General features: G+C 47.6%; 1 protein-coding gene across 5 annotated transcripts in view; it reads right to left on the bottom strand.

The window, feature by feature from the left end:
- Positions 1-20,884, bottom strand: part of LOC135913793 (ATP-binding cassette sub-family C member 2-like) — a 272,909-nt gene that overhangs the window by 245,187 nt on the left and 6,838 nt on the right. The window contains exon 1 of one of the 5 annotated variants that reach the window (XM_070541304.1): positions 769-904. The exons of 3 other annotated variants lie outside the window; for them this stretch is intronic. The gene's annotated coding sequence lies outside the window, so the exon portion shown is untranslated. Of the gene's footprint in view, positions 1-754; positions 905-20,884 lie in introns of those variants that run through there. One more of the 5 variants, XM_070541303.1, reaches the window with a different exon arrangement.

Raw genomic sequence — 20,884 nt, 5'->3', positions numbered from 1 at the left:
AAGACTGCCATCTATCATGTGGCCATTGTGCGCTATGGTTGGAATGCCTACATTATCTTTACCATTGCGTTTGACGTATCGCCAGAATTCCTTTGGGTTCTTTTGGAACCTTGACGAGAAGGAGTCAAGGAAGCCCTTTTTAGTTTTCGCAACAGCCATCTGTAGAGCATTGTTAGCCGCCTCTAAGTTTGTTTTCGTCAAGGGGTTTCGATTCTTCTCATATTTTTTAAACGCTCTTTGGCGTTTGTTATGAAGGCGTCGTAAATCAGCCTTGAACCATGGCTTATTCTTCCAACGCCTTGGCGTTGGAAGAATAAGCCATGGTTGCATCCTGTCCCGGCAAGGCCTTTGAGCACATAATCCTTGCCCGACTGACAACGTACATGGAAGACAATCACCTTTTCCCCCACAGTATGGCGGGCTTTCGTGCGCATCTATCTGCGCAGGATGCCCTACTTCAAATTACGCACGATCTGCTTGATGATACCATCCCCCATATTGACGCGAATTAAGTTTGCACGTGATGACACGGGACCCTTATGGAGAACGACGAAGTTCGTGCTTGCGCGTGCGCTCTCCGAGGACCAGCCATCATTAAAGGCAGACGTTTTTTTTTGCCAATCTGTCAGTGGTAAACTGTTTTAGTTGTAATAGCTGGGTGACATTTCTGGTGGACGTGCGGGGTACGGTCGATGTTAAGATCTCCGGAGCATACCCCTGACCTAAGCCCGGCGAGTAGTTCAGCCGAGCTTACCCCTGTGCACGTACATGCCAGCAGACGTCTCCTGGGACTCCAGCCACAGCACGGTCTGCTACCCGAACGAACTAGAATGACGAACCAGCCACCTCCTGCCACTCCTGCAGCATCGGACGTTGTCGTCAATCACATCCGGACGCCGAATCTGTTCCACGGAAGTGCTTCAGAGGACGCCGACGACTGGCTTGACCATTTTGACCGGGTTGCCAACTTCAACAACTGAAACGACGAGCGTAAGCTACGCTACGTGTACGCTCTTCAGGATTCCGCGAAAACATGGTTCTAGAAACACGAGGTGACACTGACGTCATGGGAAAAATTTCGTAGGCAGTTCCTCAATGCCTTCGCCAGGGTGGACAGGAAGAAGAGGGCGGTGTTAGCGTTGGCGGCAAGAATTCAAGGCCCGAATGAGCGAGTGACGGCGTACGTAGAAGACATGAATCGGCTTTTCAGACATGCGTACCCTTCTATGACGGAAACAAAGAAGGTGCGCCATCTCATGCGTGGCGTCAAAGAGGGTTCCATGACAAAGCCACTACTATGGAAAATGCCCTTCAACAGCGGGCCAGGAAAAACAACCGCGACGCCATGATTTCAAGGGAGCTCCCTGCCGTTACCCTCGGTAACGACGTTGGCGCCTTGCGAGAACTCATCAGGGCTGTTGTCAAGGAGGAACTGCAGAAGTTGCAGACGACCACTGCCCCTGTGGGACAACTTTCAATTGCGGAAATAGGTGAGCGCCGAGGTCCGACAGGCCGTCCATATTCCTGGACAGTACGGGTCACCACAGCAGGGACCGCACGCCGGAATGAGTTACGCTGAAGCAGTACGCCGTCCGCCACCCTCATGTGCGTGCAGCGTGGTACACCCCACTCATCGAATCGACGTAAGCTTCATGCGGGTTCGCAGCCCGCCGCACATCGCCGAAGCAAGGACTAGGAAGAACGACGTCTGGCGCACCACAGACTACAAGCCCCTTTGTTTTCATTGTGGCGAAGACGGACACCCCATAAATGGACAATATTGTGCGATGCCAAATCAGCGCTACAGGCGCTAAAATACTTTTTAAACAAAGGACCATACTATCTGCTCGTGCTGGAAATCGTCGAACTTTATCACAGTGCCGAGTTAAGTGGCCACGTGATCACCTTTCAATGGGTGCCTAGCCATTGTGGTGTTTTTGGTAATGAACTCGCTGGCAGCGAGGCAAGATCGGCCTCCTCTTCCTCTGCTGAAGTACGGATTGCCTACTCGCGACCTGACACCAACTCAATGATCAAGGCACTCATCCGGCAACAACCGCGGCGCCATGATTTCAAGGGAGGTCCCTGCCGTTACCCTCGGTAACGACGTTGGCGCCTTGCGAGAACTCATCAGGGCTGTTGTCAAGGAGGTACTGCAGAAGATGCAGACGACCACTACCCCTGTGGGACAACTTTCAATTGCGGAAATAGGTGAGCGCCGAGGTCCGACAGGCCGTCCATATTCCTGGACAGTACGAGGCACCACAGCAGGGACCGCACGCCGGATTGAGTTAAGCTGAAGCAGTACGCCGTCCGCCACCCTCATGTGCGTGCAGCGTGGTACACCCCACTCATCGAATCGACGTAAGCTTCATGCGGGTTCGCAGGCCGCCGCACATCGCCGAAGCAAGGACTAGGAAGAACGACGTCTGGCGCACCACAGACTACAAGCCCCTTTGTTTTCATTGTGGCGAAGACGGACACCCCATAAATGGACAATATTGTGCGATGCCAAATCAGCGCTACAGGCGCTAAAATACTTTTTAAACAAAGGACCATACTATCTGCTCGTGCTGGAAATCGTCGAACTTTATCACAGTGCCGAGTTAAGTGGCCACGTGATCACCTTTCAATGGGTGCCTTGCCATTGTGGTGTTTTTGTCAATGAACTCGCTGACAGCGAGGCAAGATCGGCTTCCTCTTCCTCTGCTGAAGTACGGATTACCTACTCGCGACCTGACACCAACTCAATGATCAAGGCACTCATGCAGGACCTTACAAAGGCTTACAGAGCCCACTCTGATAACATTCACAGACGTCTACATATGATTGACCCAGAGGGTAAATTCTGTTTGCCCCCGAAGCTTACACGGAGCAAAACACCGGAGCAAGACACCAAGCTCGACGAGCGGCTCTAGCGAGGCAACTGTCTCATGTACATAAGCACTCACCACTTCTCTTATCATCATCATCCATCCCAATACTTTCACTCCCCCTCCGTCTTCCCCAGTACAGAGTAGCAGACTAGAGCGCACTAGCTCAGGTCGACCTCTCTGTCTTTCCTATCAATAAATTCTATTCATTCAAGACGGACACATCTACAGAATGTGTCCTTATCGTCATGTGGGGCTTCGTGGATTCTCGCCGAAGGCACCTCGTCCACGACCTGCTGAGCGGCTGCCGGAAATAGAGAGTTTCGTCGCGAATTAATCGTCGCAATGTTGATCAGCGATGTCAGGAACCCCATTCGTCGTCTCCTGCTCGTTACAGGTCACCCTCACCAAGGCAAGCCTTTACTCGCGGCGCTCTGAGACGCCGCTCGCCTAGCCCGGTGGGTCGCGAAAACTGAGTTCAGCGACCTCCGGAGGTGAGGCCGCTGACGACGACCATACGCAAGATACTCCACTACGACGACAACGACAAAAACAGAATGACGCAGACGTACAGACGGAGTCAAACACCTTACGAGAGGGAGTAACGTCGAACATTCCCGTCACCATAGACGACGAAGAAATAACGGCGTTAATCGACACTAGAGCAGACGCCTCAGTTATGAGCATTGACCTTGCCTGCAAGCTGAAGAAAGTTTCTACCGAGTGGACTGGGTCGCAGATTCGCACTGCAGGAGGTCATCTGCTAACCCCGGTAGGAATACGCACAGCGCGAGTGAGCATTCGTGGGTTTACGTACCTCGAAGAATTCGTTATCCTCCCAAGCTGTTCGAGGGACCTAATTCTGGGAATGGAGTTTCTGCAGGTTACTGGGGCTGTGATTAACTTACAAAAGTCGCGGGTAACGTTTTCGACGGCGCAGGCCTTAGCAGGGAGCACCACTGACGACACGTGTGTCGTCGCCTTGAGGATTCTTGACGACAACATCACGGTGCCACCAAGGAACGGCGTAGTGACCCTCGTCACCTGCGACGCATTCGACGGCTATGAGGGTATTGCCGAGGCAAATATCCCGCTGCTGCTCGAAAGGCACATCTGCATCGCCCGGGGCCTTGTTCGGATACAGCATAAGTGCTCGCAAGTTTTGTTGACAAACTTCAGCCATGAGTATCAGCACGCCCCTCAAGGTACAGCTGTGGCATTCTTGAACGACACTGCTGACTTCTCCGACATCGGCACGTTACAAGTGACTTCACCGGATGCAACAACTCACGCCAGCCTGAATACCCGCGTCCACATTAATGCTGATTTAGTAGTTGCACACAGAAGGATCAGCAGCTGGGCCTACTGACAGAATTCTCCGGATGTTTTTCCACGGAATCCAAAGTCCAGCGCACTTCCGTTACGCAACACCGGATCGTTACAGAGGAGTCGGCGCGGCCTGTTCGTCACATCCGTGTCGCGTATCACCTATGAAGCGGGAGGCGATTAAGCGTCAAATTCAAGAAATGCTAAATGATGACGTCATCCAGCCGTCGAAAAGTCCGTGGGCATCGCCTGTCGTACTAGTAAAAATGAAAGACAACACACTCTGCTTCTGCGTTGACTACAGACGGCTTAACCGAGTCACCAAACGCGACGTTTATACTCTGCCACGGATCGATGACGCTTTGGACCGTCTGCGTCATGCTCAGTTCTTTACTTCTTTAGACCTAAAGTCAGGCTACTGGCAAATCGAAGTGGACGAGCGGGGCCGTGAAAAAACCGCCTTCGTGACTCCCGATGGGCTGTAAGAACTTAAAGTGCTGCCTTTCGGTCTCTGTTCTGCTCCTGCTACGTTCCAACGAATGATGGACACTGTACTCGTTGGACTAAAGTGGCAGACATGTCTAGTGTACCTAGACGACGTTGTTCTGTTTTCCAGCACGTTCGAGGAACATCTCGCCCGGCTACGAAATGTCCTTACCGCAATACGCCAGGCCAACCTCACCATCCACCATCAAGCCTGAAAAATGTTACTTTGGATTCCTGGAACTCAAGTTGCTAGGCCACGTGGTCAGCTCCCAAGGCGTACGACCAGACCCAGAAAAACTCGCTGCCGTTGCCGAGTTTCCTCGTCCTCACGACAAAAAGGCTGTTCAGCGGTTCCTGCGCCTCTGCGCTTTCTACCATCGTTTCGGTGAAGGCTTCTCAAGGATTGCTGAACCGCTCACGAGACTAGCGCAACAAGATGTGCCCTTTGCGTGGACGGAAGACCAAGAGCAGGCCTTCACCGAATTGCGTAAACGCCTTCAATCCACTCCAATGCTGGCGCACTTTGATGTCACCACGGCAACTGAAATACACACCGACGCCAGCATCGTAGCACTCGGGGCCATTCTGGTTCAATGGCAAGATGGCGCAGAACGTCTAATTGCGTACGCGAGTCGTAGTCTGACAACAGGAGAAGCTAATTATTCAACGACCGAAAAAGAATGCTTAGCAGTCGTTTGGGTCATCAGCAAGTCCTGACCCTAGTTATACGGCCGGCCATTTCGAGCGATCAGCGATCACCACTTGCTCTGCTGGCTTTCCAATCTACGAGACCCATCAGGTCGCCTCGCTCGTTGGAGCCTCCGCCTCCAGGAATACGACATAACTGTTGTCTACAGATCCAGACATAAGCATAGCGACGCTGACTGCTTGTCACGTTCTCCTATTCCCTTGACATCCTCCGACTTGGAGCTAGATTTGCCGTTTCTTGGTGTCGTCGACGTAGTGCGCATGGCTGACTATCAACGTGCACACTCTGAGCTGCTTTCAGTCATCCGAAATCTCGAGGGAGCTGACGTTGTTGTCACACGATCACTTTCACGAGGACTGACGTCGTACTGCCTGCGAAACGATGTCCTGTACAAGAAAAATTTCGAGAACAGCCAGGAAACGTTCTTTCTCGTCGTTCCGACAGCACTGCGCGAGGAAGTTTTACAGGTGTGTCACGACGATCCTTGTGCCGGTCACTTAGGTTTTGCAAGGACATTAGCGCGCATACGGCAAAAATACTATTGGCCACACCTATTTTCATTGGTTCAGCGCTATGTGCGAACGTGCCGTGACTGTCAGAGGCGTAAAGTTCCACCCGTCAAGCCTGCCGGCCTCCTTGAGCCTTTGCATGTGCCTCCGGCGCCGTTACAGCAAGTGAGAATGGACCTTCTTGGGCCGTTCCCCACGTCATCCTTGGAAAATAAGTGGATAATCGTGGAAACTGACTATTTAACTCGCTATGCGGAGACGAAAGCTGCGCCGCGGGGAACTGCTGCTGAAGTCGCCAGCTTCTTCGTTCACAACATCATGCTTCACCACAGTGCACCCGCTGTACTCATTACTGACCGCGGTGCAGCGTTTACAGCGGAGGTATTGCAACAAGTCGTCACACTGACGCACAGCGACCACCGAAAGACCACAGCGGATCATCCCCAAACTAACGGCTTAACAGAGCGCCTAAACAGAACATTAGCCGACATGCTCTCCATGTACATTTATGTGGAACACAAAGCATGGGGTGAAATTTTTCCATACGTCACGTTTGCTTACAATACCGCTGTGCAGGAGACCACCGAGTTTACACCATTCGAGCTTGTTTACGGGCGTCGCGTTATAACTCCCTTAGACGCCATACTACCGGTAGACAACGGAACCACAAGGAATGACACCACTGAAGATTTCGTCGAGAAAGCCGAGGAAGCTCGCCAGCTTGCTCGGAATTGCATCCGCACCCAGCAAAATACCGACGCCTACCGTTACAACCGGACCCGACGGAATGTCCAGTATTTACCAGGCGACCGCGTGTGGGTGTGGACACCTATCCGACACCGTGGGCTCTCAGAGAAATTGTTGCGCCGCCATTTCGACCCTTATGAAGTTGTATGCCACCTCAGTGATGTGAACTACGAGGTGGTGGCTCAAAGCTCTGATCCTGGTTCGAACCGACGCCGTCCCCATGCTGAAGTCGTCCACGTAGTACGGATGAAGCCGTACTACGCACGCGAGGGATAAGCAACCCTCACAAACCTCTTCAGCATTGAGTACATTCCTGCATGTTTTTTTTTTCTTTTCGAGTTGGCACTCTTGCCCATAGTGCGCGCCCGCTGCCCTTGAAGCGACCAGGCCGGTCGCTTTTGAGAGGGGAGCAATGACGCGACATAAGTTTGCACGTGATGACACGGGACCCTTAAGGCGAGAACGACGAAGGTCGTGGTTGCACGCGCGCTCTGCGAGGACCAGCCATCGCTAAAAGCAGACGTTTTTTTTGCCAATCTATCGGTGGTAAACTGTTTTAGTTGCAATAGCTGGGTGACAATATTACTAAAGCTATCCTGGCGGTTGACCTCATTAAAGCATTTGACAGAATTCGCCACGCTACCATCTTGCGGGAACTGCAGGCACTGCATGTAGGCCCTAAACCCTACAACTACGTTCGCGCCTTCCTCTCTGACCGCACTGCCTCCTTGCCCATTGATCAGCTCAGCACACCCCCTTATACACTCGGCGAGTTTGGAACCTCTCAAGGCATGGTCCTCTGCCCCTTTCTATCTAACACTGCTCTCATCCCCTTAGCCCAGAAGCTCAACCTCGTCCCACACCTAAAACATACTCTCTACACTGCTGATATTACCTCATGGACCACTCATGACTCTGACGGGGAAACTGAGGGAACTCTACAATTAGCAGCCGACACCATCTCCGCTCACGTATGGTCTATCAGACTCGAGTGTTCCCCCTCTAAGTCGGCGCTCCTCCCAATGAGACCAAACTCTGCCGCTAACTCACCCATCCAGATCACTTTACAAGGATTCCCTATCCCCCTCACTCCCACCCTGCGCATCCTTGGCCTCTACCTGCAAGATTCCGGATGCAATGCCCATACCCTTAAAGCACTCAAGGCCTCAACGCAATCAGTGTAGCAGCTTCTACGCCGCGTGTCTTCCCTGCGCAAGGGTTTAGAGGAAGCAGACATGAAAGATATACATGGTTTTATGCTTAGCCGCATTCTGTACGCCGCTCCATATCTCAAGTTGAACTGCACGGAAACCGAGTGCGTGAACGCCATGACCCGCCTTGCAACTAAGGCAGCCCTAAACCTACCCCGCAGTACTAACACAGCCAAGCTTCTTGCACTAGGCATGCATGACACGCTTCCTGAACTAGTTGAGGCGCACCTCCAGACGCAGTACTTACGACTTGCCGCGAGCGCCACTGGCCGCCATATCCTCGCCTCCCTTCGCATCAACATACCCGCTAATCAGTCAACCCTTATAGCCATTCCTCGACACATTCATACACACCTTGAAGTAAAACACTTCCTCGAAACGTCCATCCCCAGTATCACATCTCCCGCCGTGCAGCTCGCGCAAATGCCCTCTACAAGTACTACGGACAAGTCGAGAAAGCCGTTTGGGTAGACGCCGCATGTACAATGCATGAAGCTGCAGCAGTTGCTTACAACCCAACCCTACCACGACCCCTAACTCACCATCTTCACTCACCATCTTCCCTCGGGCTCTACACCTCTACACCTCTACACCTACACTTCTACACCTCTACCACCTACACTACACCTCTACACCTCTACACCTTTAGCGGTTCAAAAGACTGCTTTGTCCAACTTTGACAAAGGCAGGATTCACACCCCTGCCTGGAACTTGTTGAACGCCCGCACCAAGAATTTACCACGCAGGTTAGAGCTCCGGTGGGTGCCGGCTCATTCTGGGAACACCGTAAACGAGGCTCCCAATAAATTGGCCCGAGGTTTAATTTGCCGGGCTCAGGACAGCCTCGATCCAGGTTTCTCGAGGAAGTGGACGCACAGCCTTACGGGGCTCACGCAAGTGCCCCGTTTGAACCGTCGGACTTACCCTCCTCCCCACCCTTCCCTAACCCACTCCCAAGAGATCCTCTGGAGACGCCTCCAGACCCACTCTCTCCCATCCCCTCCGCTGCTATCGCACTACTGCGACATCTCCCCTTACGCCACACTCTCCCACATTCTTTTTGGCTGCTCTGCTGATCCTCCCCCGCCGGGACAGCCCACCATCTCAAGCTGAAAGGACTGGGAGGACTGGGAGGTCCTGCTCTCTTGAGGCTTAGAACTACAGAAAGCTGAGCTAGTTGGTAAGGATCCATTAAGCAAAAAAGAGGTGAGGCGTGAAGACAGGACACAGGAGTAGAGAAGTGCGGCGTTCCTGTTGTCCACTTCTCTACTCTTGTGTCCTGTCTGCACTCCTCACCTCCTTCTTGCATAATGAGTCCTGCTCTCGTCTACGGACCTGACATCGCAGCTTACTGCGGTGGCTCGGGCTGCCCACGCCATGAACAAAAGGAACATGAACGTCTCGACGTAGTGTGGGACCGCGCGGTGGTCCAGGGACCCAGACGAGTCCAAACTCACTTGCTACGAATAAAATTTGTCTGTCTGTCTGTCTGTCTGTCTGTCTGTCTGTCTGTCTGTCTGTCTGTCCGTCCGTCCGTCCGTCCGTCCGTCCGTCCGTCCGTCCGTCCGTCCGTCTGTCTGTCTGTCTGTCTGTCTGTCTGTCTGTCTGTCTGTCTGTCTGTCTGTCTGTCTGTCTGTCTGTCTGTCTGTCCGTCTGTCCGTCCGTCCGTCCGTCCGTCCGTCCGTCCGTCCGTCTGTCTGTCTGTCCGTCCGTCCGTCCGTCCGTCCGTCCGTCCGTCCGTCCGTCCGTCCGTCCGTCCGTCCGTCTGTCTGTCTGTCTGTCTGTCTGTCTGTCTGTCTGTCCGTCCGTCCGTCCGTCCGTCCGTCCGTCTGTCTGTCTGTCTGTCTGTCTGTCTGTCTGTCTGTCTGTCTGTCTGTCTGTCTGTCTGTCTGTCTGTCTGTCTGTCTGTTAAATCCGTCGACTTCGTGGCATTTTGTGCCGTACGTGCTTCGCTGTGCGTTCCAAACGGGATGTTTAAAACATAGACGTGCATTCTGAGAAGGACAGATGTTCAGGGCGTGACGAAACAGTGGCCGATCGGCGCACCCAGCGTACAGTATTCTTATTTGTTCTCTGTATGTGGTTCGTTTTCGCCAAATGGTGAACGCCAGTCCTTTGCAACTTTCAGAAGTAATGATACGACCAATAGCGATAAGCTTTTATTGCCTCGTTATCACTCTTATTCCACGTGTTCTATAGTGCGTGTGGGCCGTTTTGCCAGCTGCGAGCTGCGATGCGCCGAGATGACCGCGATGTTCGAGCTGTGTTCTCGCTGCTACGAAATGTGTTCATAAGCTACAAATCATGATGTATATGTGCGATATGTCGCAGCGTTGCTGGGTGTGGAAGTGCTCGTTCTACGTGATCTATGTGTGCTCAGAAGTAGACTGTGCAGAAGAGTTGCCGATGGCGTTTTTATATGTAGTACCCTTATAGATGAGCCCTGTCACGCCGGCCTTTTCTGATTCGTGCATGTATCATTTGTTTCAGAAGTTATTGCTGCACTTTTAAAGGTGGTTCTATTGTGGAGGAGTTTAGGGAACATCATAATAGTTACGGGCGTCAAGACACGCCTGAAAGCTTTAATGTCGTGAGTGAAAATTTCGCGCAACCTTGCTTTCTATTATGTGAACATTGGTCTGAATAGCAAGAATTTTTAGATTGCACGAAATTGCTTTAAATATTGTGATGCAAGCGGCTTATATACCTAAGAATCCTAAGTGCTTGTTTTGGTTGGTGACTAAGCACAGAGTCTGTTTGTAAGGTTACCCGCCGCGGTTGCTCAGTGGCTATGGTGTTAGGCTGCTGAGCACGAGGTCGCGGGATCGAATCCCGGCCACGGCGGCCGCATTTCGATGGGGGCGAAATGCGAAAACACCCGTGTACTTAGATTTAGGTGCACGTTAAAGAACCCCAGGTGGTCAAAATTTCCGGAGTCCCCCACTACGGCGTGCCTCATAATCAGAAAGTGGTTTTGGCACGTAAAACCCCATATATTATTATTATTATCTGTTTGTAAGGATACTAGTGGCATGGTAGATGAATACGTTATAGGTAATAACTGGATGCTCCCTTCTCATTAGCACAAATTTTACATTTCCTGACAAAAATAAATATGAATGTAAAAAAGAGCACGTAAGGCAAGTTATAACAAGTGTCACAGGTATGGTGATACACGATATTCTGCTAGCAGCCAGAAAATTGTGTGAAAGAAATTTTGCCTACAGTTCTTCCTCACTGCCTAGCTATGGTCATGTTACTAATGCAGGCCCAATTGGGTAAGCGAAAGTTTGCCGTTACGTTGTATATCCTCCCTATTTGATTCTATGGTTCGTGTCACCCGTTTTGGCACGAGCCTTCAGTTTAAAGCGAACAGCACAAGTACATGCAGCATTAGGTCCCTGAAAAGTGCTTTATTTCCTGTCTTCCTGTTCATTCTACCGACAGTCATTAGCAAATAATGTGTATTAAACTGACTTACTCCTGCAAAGTTTGTCCATTAAATGTTTTTGTGGTGCACTTTCATCTAGCTGCAAGCATACTGCTATCTATCATTCGTGAGTGTAGGAGGTTGGACGCTATAAGTGGCTATCTCACTGATCTTTATATTGCACAGGACATAGTTTCACTCATTAATTAAACCGTCTTCAGCTGTGCTGCCAGACTATGGAAAGAGGTGCCTCGCCTCTTGTCATTCTTTAGCATGTCCATGGCCCCAGTGCATTGCGCCTGAGAATTCAGCTGCTCTCACAATATAAAGTATGCCTACTGGCTATCGTGAGAATATTCTGAACACAAGTTTTCACATTTATATCAGCATTAGTTACGCTATCGAAGACAGCCAATGAGGAAGAACTGCCGGGAAAATATTCAAGTGACTCTGCAAGCAGAGTATCTGCACCCTATATTATATTAGCCACGCCATTTTCATCAGTCTGCTGCACATTTCTTTTTTTTACACAAATTTACTACGCAGCCACATAAGATATTGTAAAACCATCAATTTTAGGCCCATAATGAACACCTGTTTATTTTATCATATTCGGAAAATGATACCCATGCCTAGCTCAGATTAGCAGCATCAGCTTACCTTATGGACACAGTTGAGTTGCTTCATGTGAGAAAAAGAAATAATTGCGTAACTAATAGCGATTAGACCGGTACAAAAAGTTATTTGTCTTTATGTCTTGTTGTATAAGTTGTGCTCTTCTTTTGATGTACACAGTAACACGTAAACACAAATGGATGCGTAACGGGGGTTTACGTGTAGGTGTGTGTGAATAAAACAGCACAACTTCTAATATCAAGGCATGTCGCACCAACTATACCCCATCACAGATGCTCTATATCGTATTCAGCTGATCTTATTTAAATTTTAACACATGGTGCAGTTACAAGATTTCATACCTGTATGTAAACCAATTTATGGACAGCATCCGCTGCATGCGAGAGTGCATATTTTGGACCAATGACACTACCTAAAGCAGCACCTTTTTATTTAGCTTTTCCCATCGCCTATTAGAGGAATCTTGTTCATTATGCCATCCAAACAACTGATATAAATGGTTGGGTTTAGTATACCAGTACTAAAATACTAAATGCAGCTGCACTTTGTATTCTATTGAGATGAATTTCACTGCTCATGGTTCTGTCACGTGTTGTTCCTCGGTCATACATGATGACTGCATTTGGCGTCATCAATTTTAGGCTTGGTTTTACTTGGGCCTTTCGATCAAGTGAAATCTGCCTCTTCAAGAGTTAATTTAGTGGAAAGCCACCACTGAACCAATATCTCTAAGACCAATTCCTGTATGCTTTTCGCCAATCAGACTGTTTGCGGAAACTGTGTGATTTACCACTTCAGCTACACCAATAATCACGCAGCTGAACTTGCTATATGTAGTCAAGTCAATGACATAGACAGAGGAAGATGTTGCACATATGAAACCATTACTGATCGCTTGAAATGTTAATGACCCAAACATTCGTGAGCATATTGGTCGCAACCGTCCGGCAGCAGAAATAAGAAGTGAAAGCAAGTAAAATAGGGCCACCACCTGAGCTGGTTTGTCGTGATTCCTTTGTCTGGAAGTTACTTCTTTATATTGGATAGGCTTACTGTTTTATGAATCCACAACTTTCACAACATTTAAGGCGCTAAAGAAGGCACAGCACGGGTACCAGTATTGAAGAGGTACCTACAAGTAGAGCAGAGAGAACTTATGGATAAGTTCGAAAATATACAAGTAAAACTACGTCGAACAAACTATTTTCACATTAGAAGATATGCCACCAGCAAGGAATGCACATTCAGAACATGCAATAAGTGCTATGTGTGGAAGATGTAGCCGTGTGGTGCCGAAAACCCATTTCCCTTTCGAATATTGACGTAAAAAAATTCCAGTCCGTACTTCTGTGTCGAAGCATAAACTTAGACCAGCAATGTCTGACAAGGAAGGTTATTTCATAATTATGCCAGATGACATGTTTTCAGAAAAAGCGATTTCATACATGGAAAAGAATTTACAGCCAGTAAAACTCAAGCCTTCGGCAGTTAAGCAACGTGCAGTAGACCTCCTGTCAAGACATAATCTTGATAGGGCTGTCTGTAATGTCAAGAAAGCAAAATCCTTCACGTTGGAACTGTTTTTTCGACGAAGACCCATGAGCCATAAATTCCTTCTCGTGCTATAGGGTCAGAGAAAGCGACGTGACAGGTCTGTGTCGCTAGTTACCTACAGAACTGCTTAGCATCACTAGTTTTTTCAGACCCGTTTTGCTTGTGTAATTCTCAGGCACCAGTTCAGTATTTGAATGAGGAAAATCCTGGTGATTGTACAGCTTTTAGTATGCATATAAAAGACCTGTATTATTCCTTGCCGCATGACGGGTTGCTAAATTCCGTAAATGAGTGCATTAAAGAACAAGTACAAGAGTCGGCTTTTATTGACAGATGCGGCGTTTCCACGGGAGCTTTTCTAGAAATTCTTCCAATGTACTTGAAGTCGACGCTGATTGGGTGGAGAGATGGCATTTTTCTGCAGAAATCAGGCTTTCGAATTCGCTCAAAGGTTGCACCTATTCTTAGCAATATTTACCTGAGTAAGGTTGACAACTGCTTAGAGAAAGCCTTAGGTGATAGCGTTATCAATATATTTCGTAACGTTGATGATTACCTAATTTTCTGCAATAGAGAAGACTTCGATTCCACTGCTACCTGAGTAAGTGAGCAATTTAACGTTTATGGAGGAGGTATAAAGTTTACCAAGGAATTTCCTAAGCGACGCGTAATTCAATTTCTTGACATTTCCTTGGTCTTCGAACAAAATCAGCTTTGTTTGCAGTACTCCCCAAGATCTTCGAAATCGTTCCTAAACTTTCAATCCAAGCATTCCAATGAAGTAAAAAACGGAATTACCATCTCGTGCCTTAAGTCTTCTCTCACCAGATCCCGAATGCACAAAATCAGCGCCAGTTTTAATGCGCAGGTCCGGCGCCTATTAGAAGCAGGTTATCCTAGTGTAGCAGTGGCCACTGTGGCTGAGTGCCTAAAGAAGTCGTCTTAAAACTTTTTGTGCGCAAACAAACAGGGACAAAGAACAGGGGCAACACAAGGGCGAGCGCTTAAAGCGCTCGTCCTTGTGTTGCCCCTATTCTTCCTTCCTGTTTGTTTGCGCACAAAAAGTTTTAAGATGAATCTGTTCCAAATAGGCCGACTCGCAGTTATGTTAAAGAAGGCGATTTCAATGGGGACGGTCGTGATTACAGAAAGCAGTAAAGGCAAAAAAAAGTAGTGGCTATTCCGTACATTCATTCAGTGCCGCACAGGCTTTAAAAAGTTGCAAGTGGATGTGACTTTACTGTTGCTTTCACTGCTCCCAATAAGCTAAGTAAGATATGCGCTGCCGTAGAGAGGAAAAAGGAGCACGTAAAAAGCAAAAAAGAACAGATATTTGTCCAGTGAAGCACAATAAGAACAACAGTTTTACTGACTTTCGTATGGGTGGTGTTTATAAGATTCCCCTTAGCTGTGGCCAGTTCTACCTAGGGCAAACAGGACGGTGTATCAATCAGAGGCTAATGGAGCATAAAACGTCGTTAACCAGTGGATTGCCTTCTAATCTTTCGCTACATTGCCGAGATTGTAAGTGCAAGCCAGAGTTAGATGAATGCGCGATATTTTACAGTCATAAAAATGAAGATACGCGTCTTATCGTGGAGGCATGGCATATCTATAATGGTGGAAGTGCGTGCGTGAGTCCGCCTTCGATTACTTTACATAAGGAAGAGATTAAGTGCCTTAACAGTTATCTCTCACGGAGGCCGGCACGTGTACCCGACTGACACGTGGTGGTACCATTCCTGAGCTTGCGCAGACGAGTTTTGTGTCTTCTTTCTTTTTTCGCCTGAGTGCTCCCTTCAGTTAATAGTCGGCGTTCGTGTTGTCCAGTCCAGTCCAGTCTTGTGTCCAGTCTGCACGCCTCACCTCTTTTTCGCATAACAATTCACCAGTATGCGCGGCTTCTTCTGGAAAAATCTTACGTTTGGCACAGAGGCTGAGTCACTGTGGCCTCTTGACTGAAAATTTCTGTGTTCTCTTTCACAGTGATCATGGAAGTATCATTCATTTGGCTGCCCAAATAGTGAATAAATAATGGAGGGCACCAATCTTGCAGTTTTACACAGACCACCTCGTGCATTATTCACAAAATTGAACCCAAGGAGATGTTCGCCGATTTGTTATGAAAGTAAAAAAATGGCAATTATATTTTCTCACTTCTTGTGTGCCCCAGTTTTCCACTATATCAGCCTTCATTTCATTCTGATGTGCATGCTAAAGCAGCAACTAATTAAGAAAGACAAACACAAAACCACTAACTACATCAACCTTTTCACACGATGAAAGGCCGATGAACTCACTGCAAAGCTAAGTCACTCGATAACCTCGGTTTGCCTTCAAACAAAATACAGCTACTGGCCAGCTGCTTATGATATGCTATGCATTTTTTGTATTTTCCTAAAGTATGGCTAAGTGTGAGCTGCCTAGGTTTTTACTGCATAAATACATAAAAGACATGCAGCAGCTGCCCAAATAACTCAAATAGCTTTAGTAGAGCTTACAATTGTTCATGTATCATGTACATCCTGTGTGAGCTTATTTTTTATATGTAGAGCAATCAAAATAGAACACGCATGTATGATGATGACAGTATCAAACAGACCCAAGTCTATCATCCTTATTTGCTACCATGGCTGAGAGAGGGAGCATGCCCAGCACTTTGGTAATGTTTTATACATTCTTTGAATGCTGAATTAGGTATGTCTAAGTAGTAAGGGGGCAAGAGATTGGCCTCCCAGGCTCGCCAGAAAGAGTGCAATTATTTGATTTCCCTCAAAGTGACTTCTCTTATCAAGAATATAAATTATTTGTTTTCAAATCGGTATTCCCTACAAAAACATCTCTAGTATATGTCTGCATAAGGTCACTGCTATACGTAGATGTTTCTTTTATGCCAGTCATAATGAATTGTACACTCGCTGCTTAACCTTCAATTCTTTGCTTCATCAAGTTAACCACTTATGCACAACCTTTCTGCACACGGTGAGAACTTCATCCATGACTGAGCACATCATTTGAGGTTATATTTTCTTTGAAAAGATTACCAGCAGCAATTATTAAATTTCTATCATGCGTCTTTGATTCCTCACTTCATCTCTGATAGAATTTATATATGTGAAAAAAGGAAAAGGCATTTCATGCATCCAAGCACACTTAAAATTGTCACAATAAATAAAAGAAAGAAAACGCGCGCAAGCAAATGTAAACATATTGGCAAGCTGCACTGGGATTCACACGCGCGTGCTCAGCGGTAAAGAGAGGTGTTTCGGCGACCTACGCAGATGTATTCCGCCACAGATTATATCAAACTGTCACTAGCAATACAGAAACTGCGCCATCGCACAGAACACGGAGATTTCGGACGAATCACTTCCGGCGATACTATCACTTTCCCGTAACGTAGAACGCAGCGCGTTGGATCATATTTGCTGAACCAAGCATGGCAGCGCGCATTGAAAGTTATCGTCCGAGAACACGTATCGTGTTGCGACATGATGCGATCGCAATACATTCTTTAAAGATGGCGCACATAAATGACTACGCAGTGTTTCGAACAAGGATGACGGTGCCAATCCAATCCAATACATGCAGCTGCACAACACAATGTGGCAGCCTAGAGTCACGTTCTCACCGTGACGCAGCAACTTGAAATCACTAACACATGCAGCTGCAGATCAGAATGCGGCAGCTTAGAGTCGCATTTTCACCATGACGCGGAAACATGAAATCACATCTTTAAATATATTCCAGTATCGTCTGTAGACATCGCCTCCTCTACGTACAGGAGGCGATGTCTGCTGTCAAAGGTCGACACCGGAGTTTCCGCGACACGATGTCGATCGACGTCGACACGACATGACACGATCGACGTCGACACCGGAGTTTCTGCGACATGGAGCCCTTAACGCTGTCGCGTTAACACCTGGCCCCTACGACATCAGTGCTAATTTTTATACAAAACTTAGGGAATTTATCGATCCTTGGCTCGAGGATTTCTATAAACATGCCTATAGACATGGTAAGCTTCCTCTGTCGTTCTATTAGGGCCACACAGCTTTTACTTCCAAGAAGAAGTGATTATGAAGCACTTAAGAGAGAGAGTACACAGATATAAGCCAATATCTTACGTGACGCTGATTATATATTATTTGCGAAAGTGCTAACAAATAGGATACTGGTAGTTATTGCTAAATTTGTAGGTGACCACCAAACATGTCCAAACTTTTCTGATTTTACTCTGCTAACCTAAACTTTCACCTTTGTATGTTATACTCGTATTTCACCTTTACTTGGAACCGCTTTGCTTAAGCACACTTTGTAACTCAAGCATGAGAATACAGGTCCACAGACGAGGAAATAAATGTAGTTCTGGCTTATGCTGATCACAATGTTGTTTTGCTTTGATAAACCCCACCATCAGTTTCTGTGAAATGGCAAGTGCTAGTGTAGATTGCCGTAAAACATAATGAGGTGCGAGCAGTAGCTATGCCTGCGTTCTCGAATACTCATTGGAAGCCGTCTCCACTGCGTCATATTGGCGTATCTCTAGATAACTTCCGTAATAGTGGTCCTCACTGGACGCCTGCGATAACCGCTAACCGTCGTAAGATGTCGTCCTGACACGGAAGTGACTTCTCCATCTTTACAGCGAAGCTGTTTACCTCTAAACCCCATATGCATCCCCGACATGCGTTCCCAGTGGGGTACCCTGGCTGGCCTAGGTCCGTATCACGGCGCGTGGACGGTAAGTAACGTGTGGGCAGATGGCGGAGAAAGTGCAATACCGCGCCGACCCCGCATGCATTCCCTGGGGTGGGGGGAGGGGGGACACCCTGGACGAATTGTCTGTATCACGGTGCAAGGACAGGTATGTGTGGGCTGATCCCGGAGATAGTGCACTACTGGGCCGCATGCGTTTGCAAGGGGTTTAACCTGACCGGCTTGCGTCCGTAGTACGTCGCGTGCACGTTGATGCGAGGGCCCATCCAGGAGATAGTGCAATACCGGGCCGACCCGCGGTGGATGTGAAGCAGGCTTCAAGCACTACTCCAACTTCCAAAAATAAACTTACTGTCTTTGCTCCAAATAGAACCATATAAATTCGGCATTGTAAGAGAAACACTATATATACAGGGTGTCCCAGCTAACTTTAGCGTGAGTTTAAGTATATGCGAATGCCGCGTAGCTGGACAGAACCCAGGTAATGTTGTTTGCCGTCGCTTGGAGATACCCACATTATTTTTTATACAGTATCACATAATGAGTCCATATATTTAATCAGCTTCTCAAATATTATAATTATATGAAAAGTGTGAATGAGAAAATTGCTGAGCGACATGAAAAACTCCCGATACAGTTTTCTGTTGCTCAATACACGCTACATAAAAGTGTTTTCCCGAGCGCGAAAGAAGCCCGCAAATGCACCCAAAAGTGCCACATGACTGGCTGCTCGAGTCATTTTGCGTGTATTGTTAGTGCAGCAACAAGGGCAGCAGCAAGTATAACTTGCTGCTGCACTTTTTTTTTACTTGCAAGTGCACACGTGCATGTACTGCTGACTATGCCCACGTGCGCATGCCCATAGAAGCGGCTGCGCGCTTATATCTGTGTTTATTCTGACGAAGGCCGCTCCCCGGCCGAAACGTTAAAAACATTAAAAATGCAATTTCGTAAGTGTGCACCTAAGTTTCTTCAACTACCTATGCACCGGACCTACAGAACTTTTCCTTGAATTATATAGTATGTATATATATTCATCCACATTAGTTTAGGCTGGGGAAGAGAAAACATGAACACCTTATTAGAAACAGTTAAATAAGATAAACCACACCACTGAATGTAAGAGTTTACTTATTTTGCGACTTTTCCCTTCCGCGTCTGGGCCAACGCGAAACCATCGCACGTGAAGTTGCGTAGATTCAGCCACTGTTTCGAGCAACCAAAATCACCGTCAAACGCTCCGTTGCACATGTGCAGCGCTTTCCCTTCATTCCCACATAAAGTTGTCCTCGAGTACAATGTTTGCAAGTTGGCCTTGACAAGCCTTATTTGTTTTAAATTCTCTACGACGAAAAATGAGAGGTGGGGGGGGGGGGTGGCGATGGCGCACGTGCAGGTGGCCTACTATTCTGTGGTTATAACGTCACGCGCGTCGGAGGCACCAGAACGGCTGCAGCAGTGTTTGCGACAGATGCATTGGAGGTGCGGTGGGACGACGGCGGCGCTTGTGGCGGCGTCGGGTGGTGCCGTACTAAAGAAAATGAATGATTTCATAACGTATGCACTCCGTGTATGGCAGCCCATGTACGCTGCGTAAGCAGTGCGCTGATAATCCATCCTCAGATAAATGTTGTGGCCCAATGAATTTTTTTTGCGAGAGCTAAGGCATGCATTATATTCCTTGCTTCGATGGTTCTATAATTTCTGCAGGTCTCGCAGTGCTGTACTTTAGTGTATGTGCTCCTGCCCCTCCACCACATGTTACGAATAGGAAGGGTAAGGCAAAAACATATATACAACTACTTACATGTAAATCTTTATTGATAGACAAGTAAGGCGACACACAGTTCACAGTGATAAGAACTCCAGTAAGAAGCCTGCCGATTCTTTATCCCTCCTTCGCGCACGGTCTTGACCAATTGTTCCGTAACAGTATTCAGGCTTTTCATAGAATATTCGCATGTTTTATATTGCGTTAATCATGGAACAGAGGAAACCTTTTTCTTCTAGTTCAGATGACAGGCATCTGCCTTGTGAACACGTTAAAGTGAAAATTGGACATGCGATTGTTTTACTTTAAGAACATCTGTCATCAATTTTTCATTGCTCTTATTTCAGCATGCCTTGCATCCTATCTAGTTTTTTCTTTCCTTTCCTTTTTTTTTCGTGACAAGCGTAGCTGAAAACTTGCCTCTATAGGGACAAAAACCTGTTTTATTATTATTTTTATTATAAATTTTTTTCGTGACGCATTTCATATTTGGCACATTTTATGACGAACTGTGGAAAAAGTACTTAATACCACATCTTCCGATATCCGGCTCCTCACGTTGAAAGTCACATTAATTCAGCCTATCATTTGTTCATGTTCCTGCGTGACCTACTCATTATGGAGAAGTTGCATGATGGACAGACAGGCAGAGCCAACTCGCTATACTAGGTCTGTCTTTCGTCGTCATAGCCTCACCATCGTCGTATTACTAATCATCGTTGTCTCACCAGTCATGATGATCAGGAGGTCTAAACTCCAGATTGTAGAAGGAAGGCACTACCAGTGGTTTGAAAGCATGGGCTTTCTGAAACGCACACTACCTCACTAAGCTCATTTTCTTGTAGCGTCAGTATTGTCAGCGTTAGCAGCCCAAGAGTCAGGAGCAAGAGTTCTTCTCGAAGAAGTATCACAG

Source organism: Dermacentor albipictus, chromosome 6 (genome assembly GCF_038994185.2).
Source record: "Dermacentor albipictus isolate Rhodes 1998 colony chromosome 6, USDA_Dalb.pri_finalv2, whole genome shotgun sequence".
Lineage (NCBI taxonomy): Eukaryota > Metazoa > Arthropoda > Arachnida > Ixodida > Ixodidae > Dermacentor > Dermacentor albipictus.
This window is presented reverse-complemented; position numbering and strand designations above follow the sequence as displayed.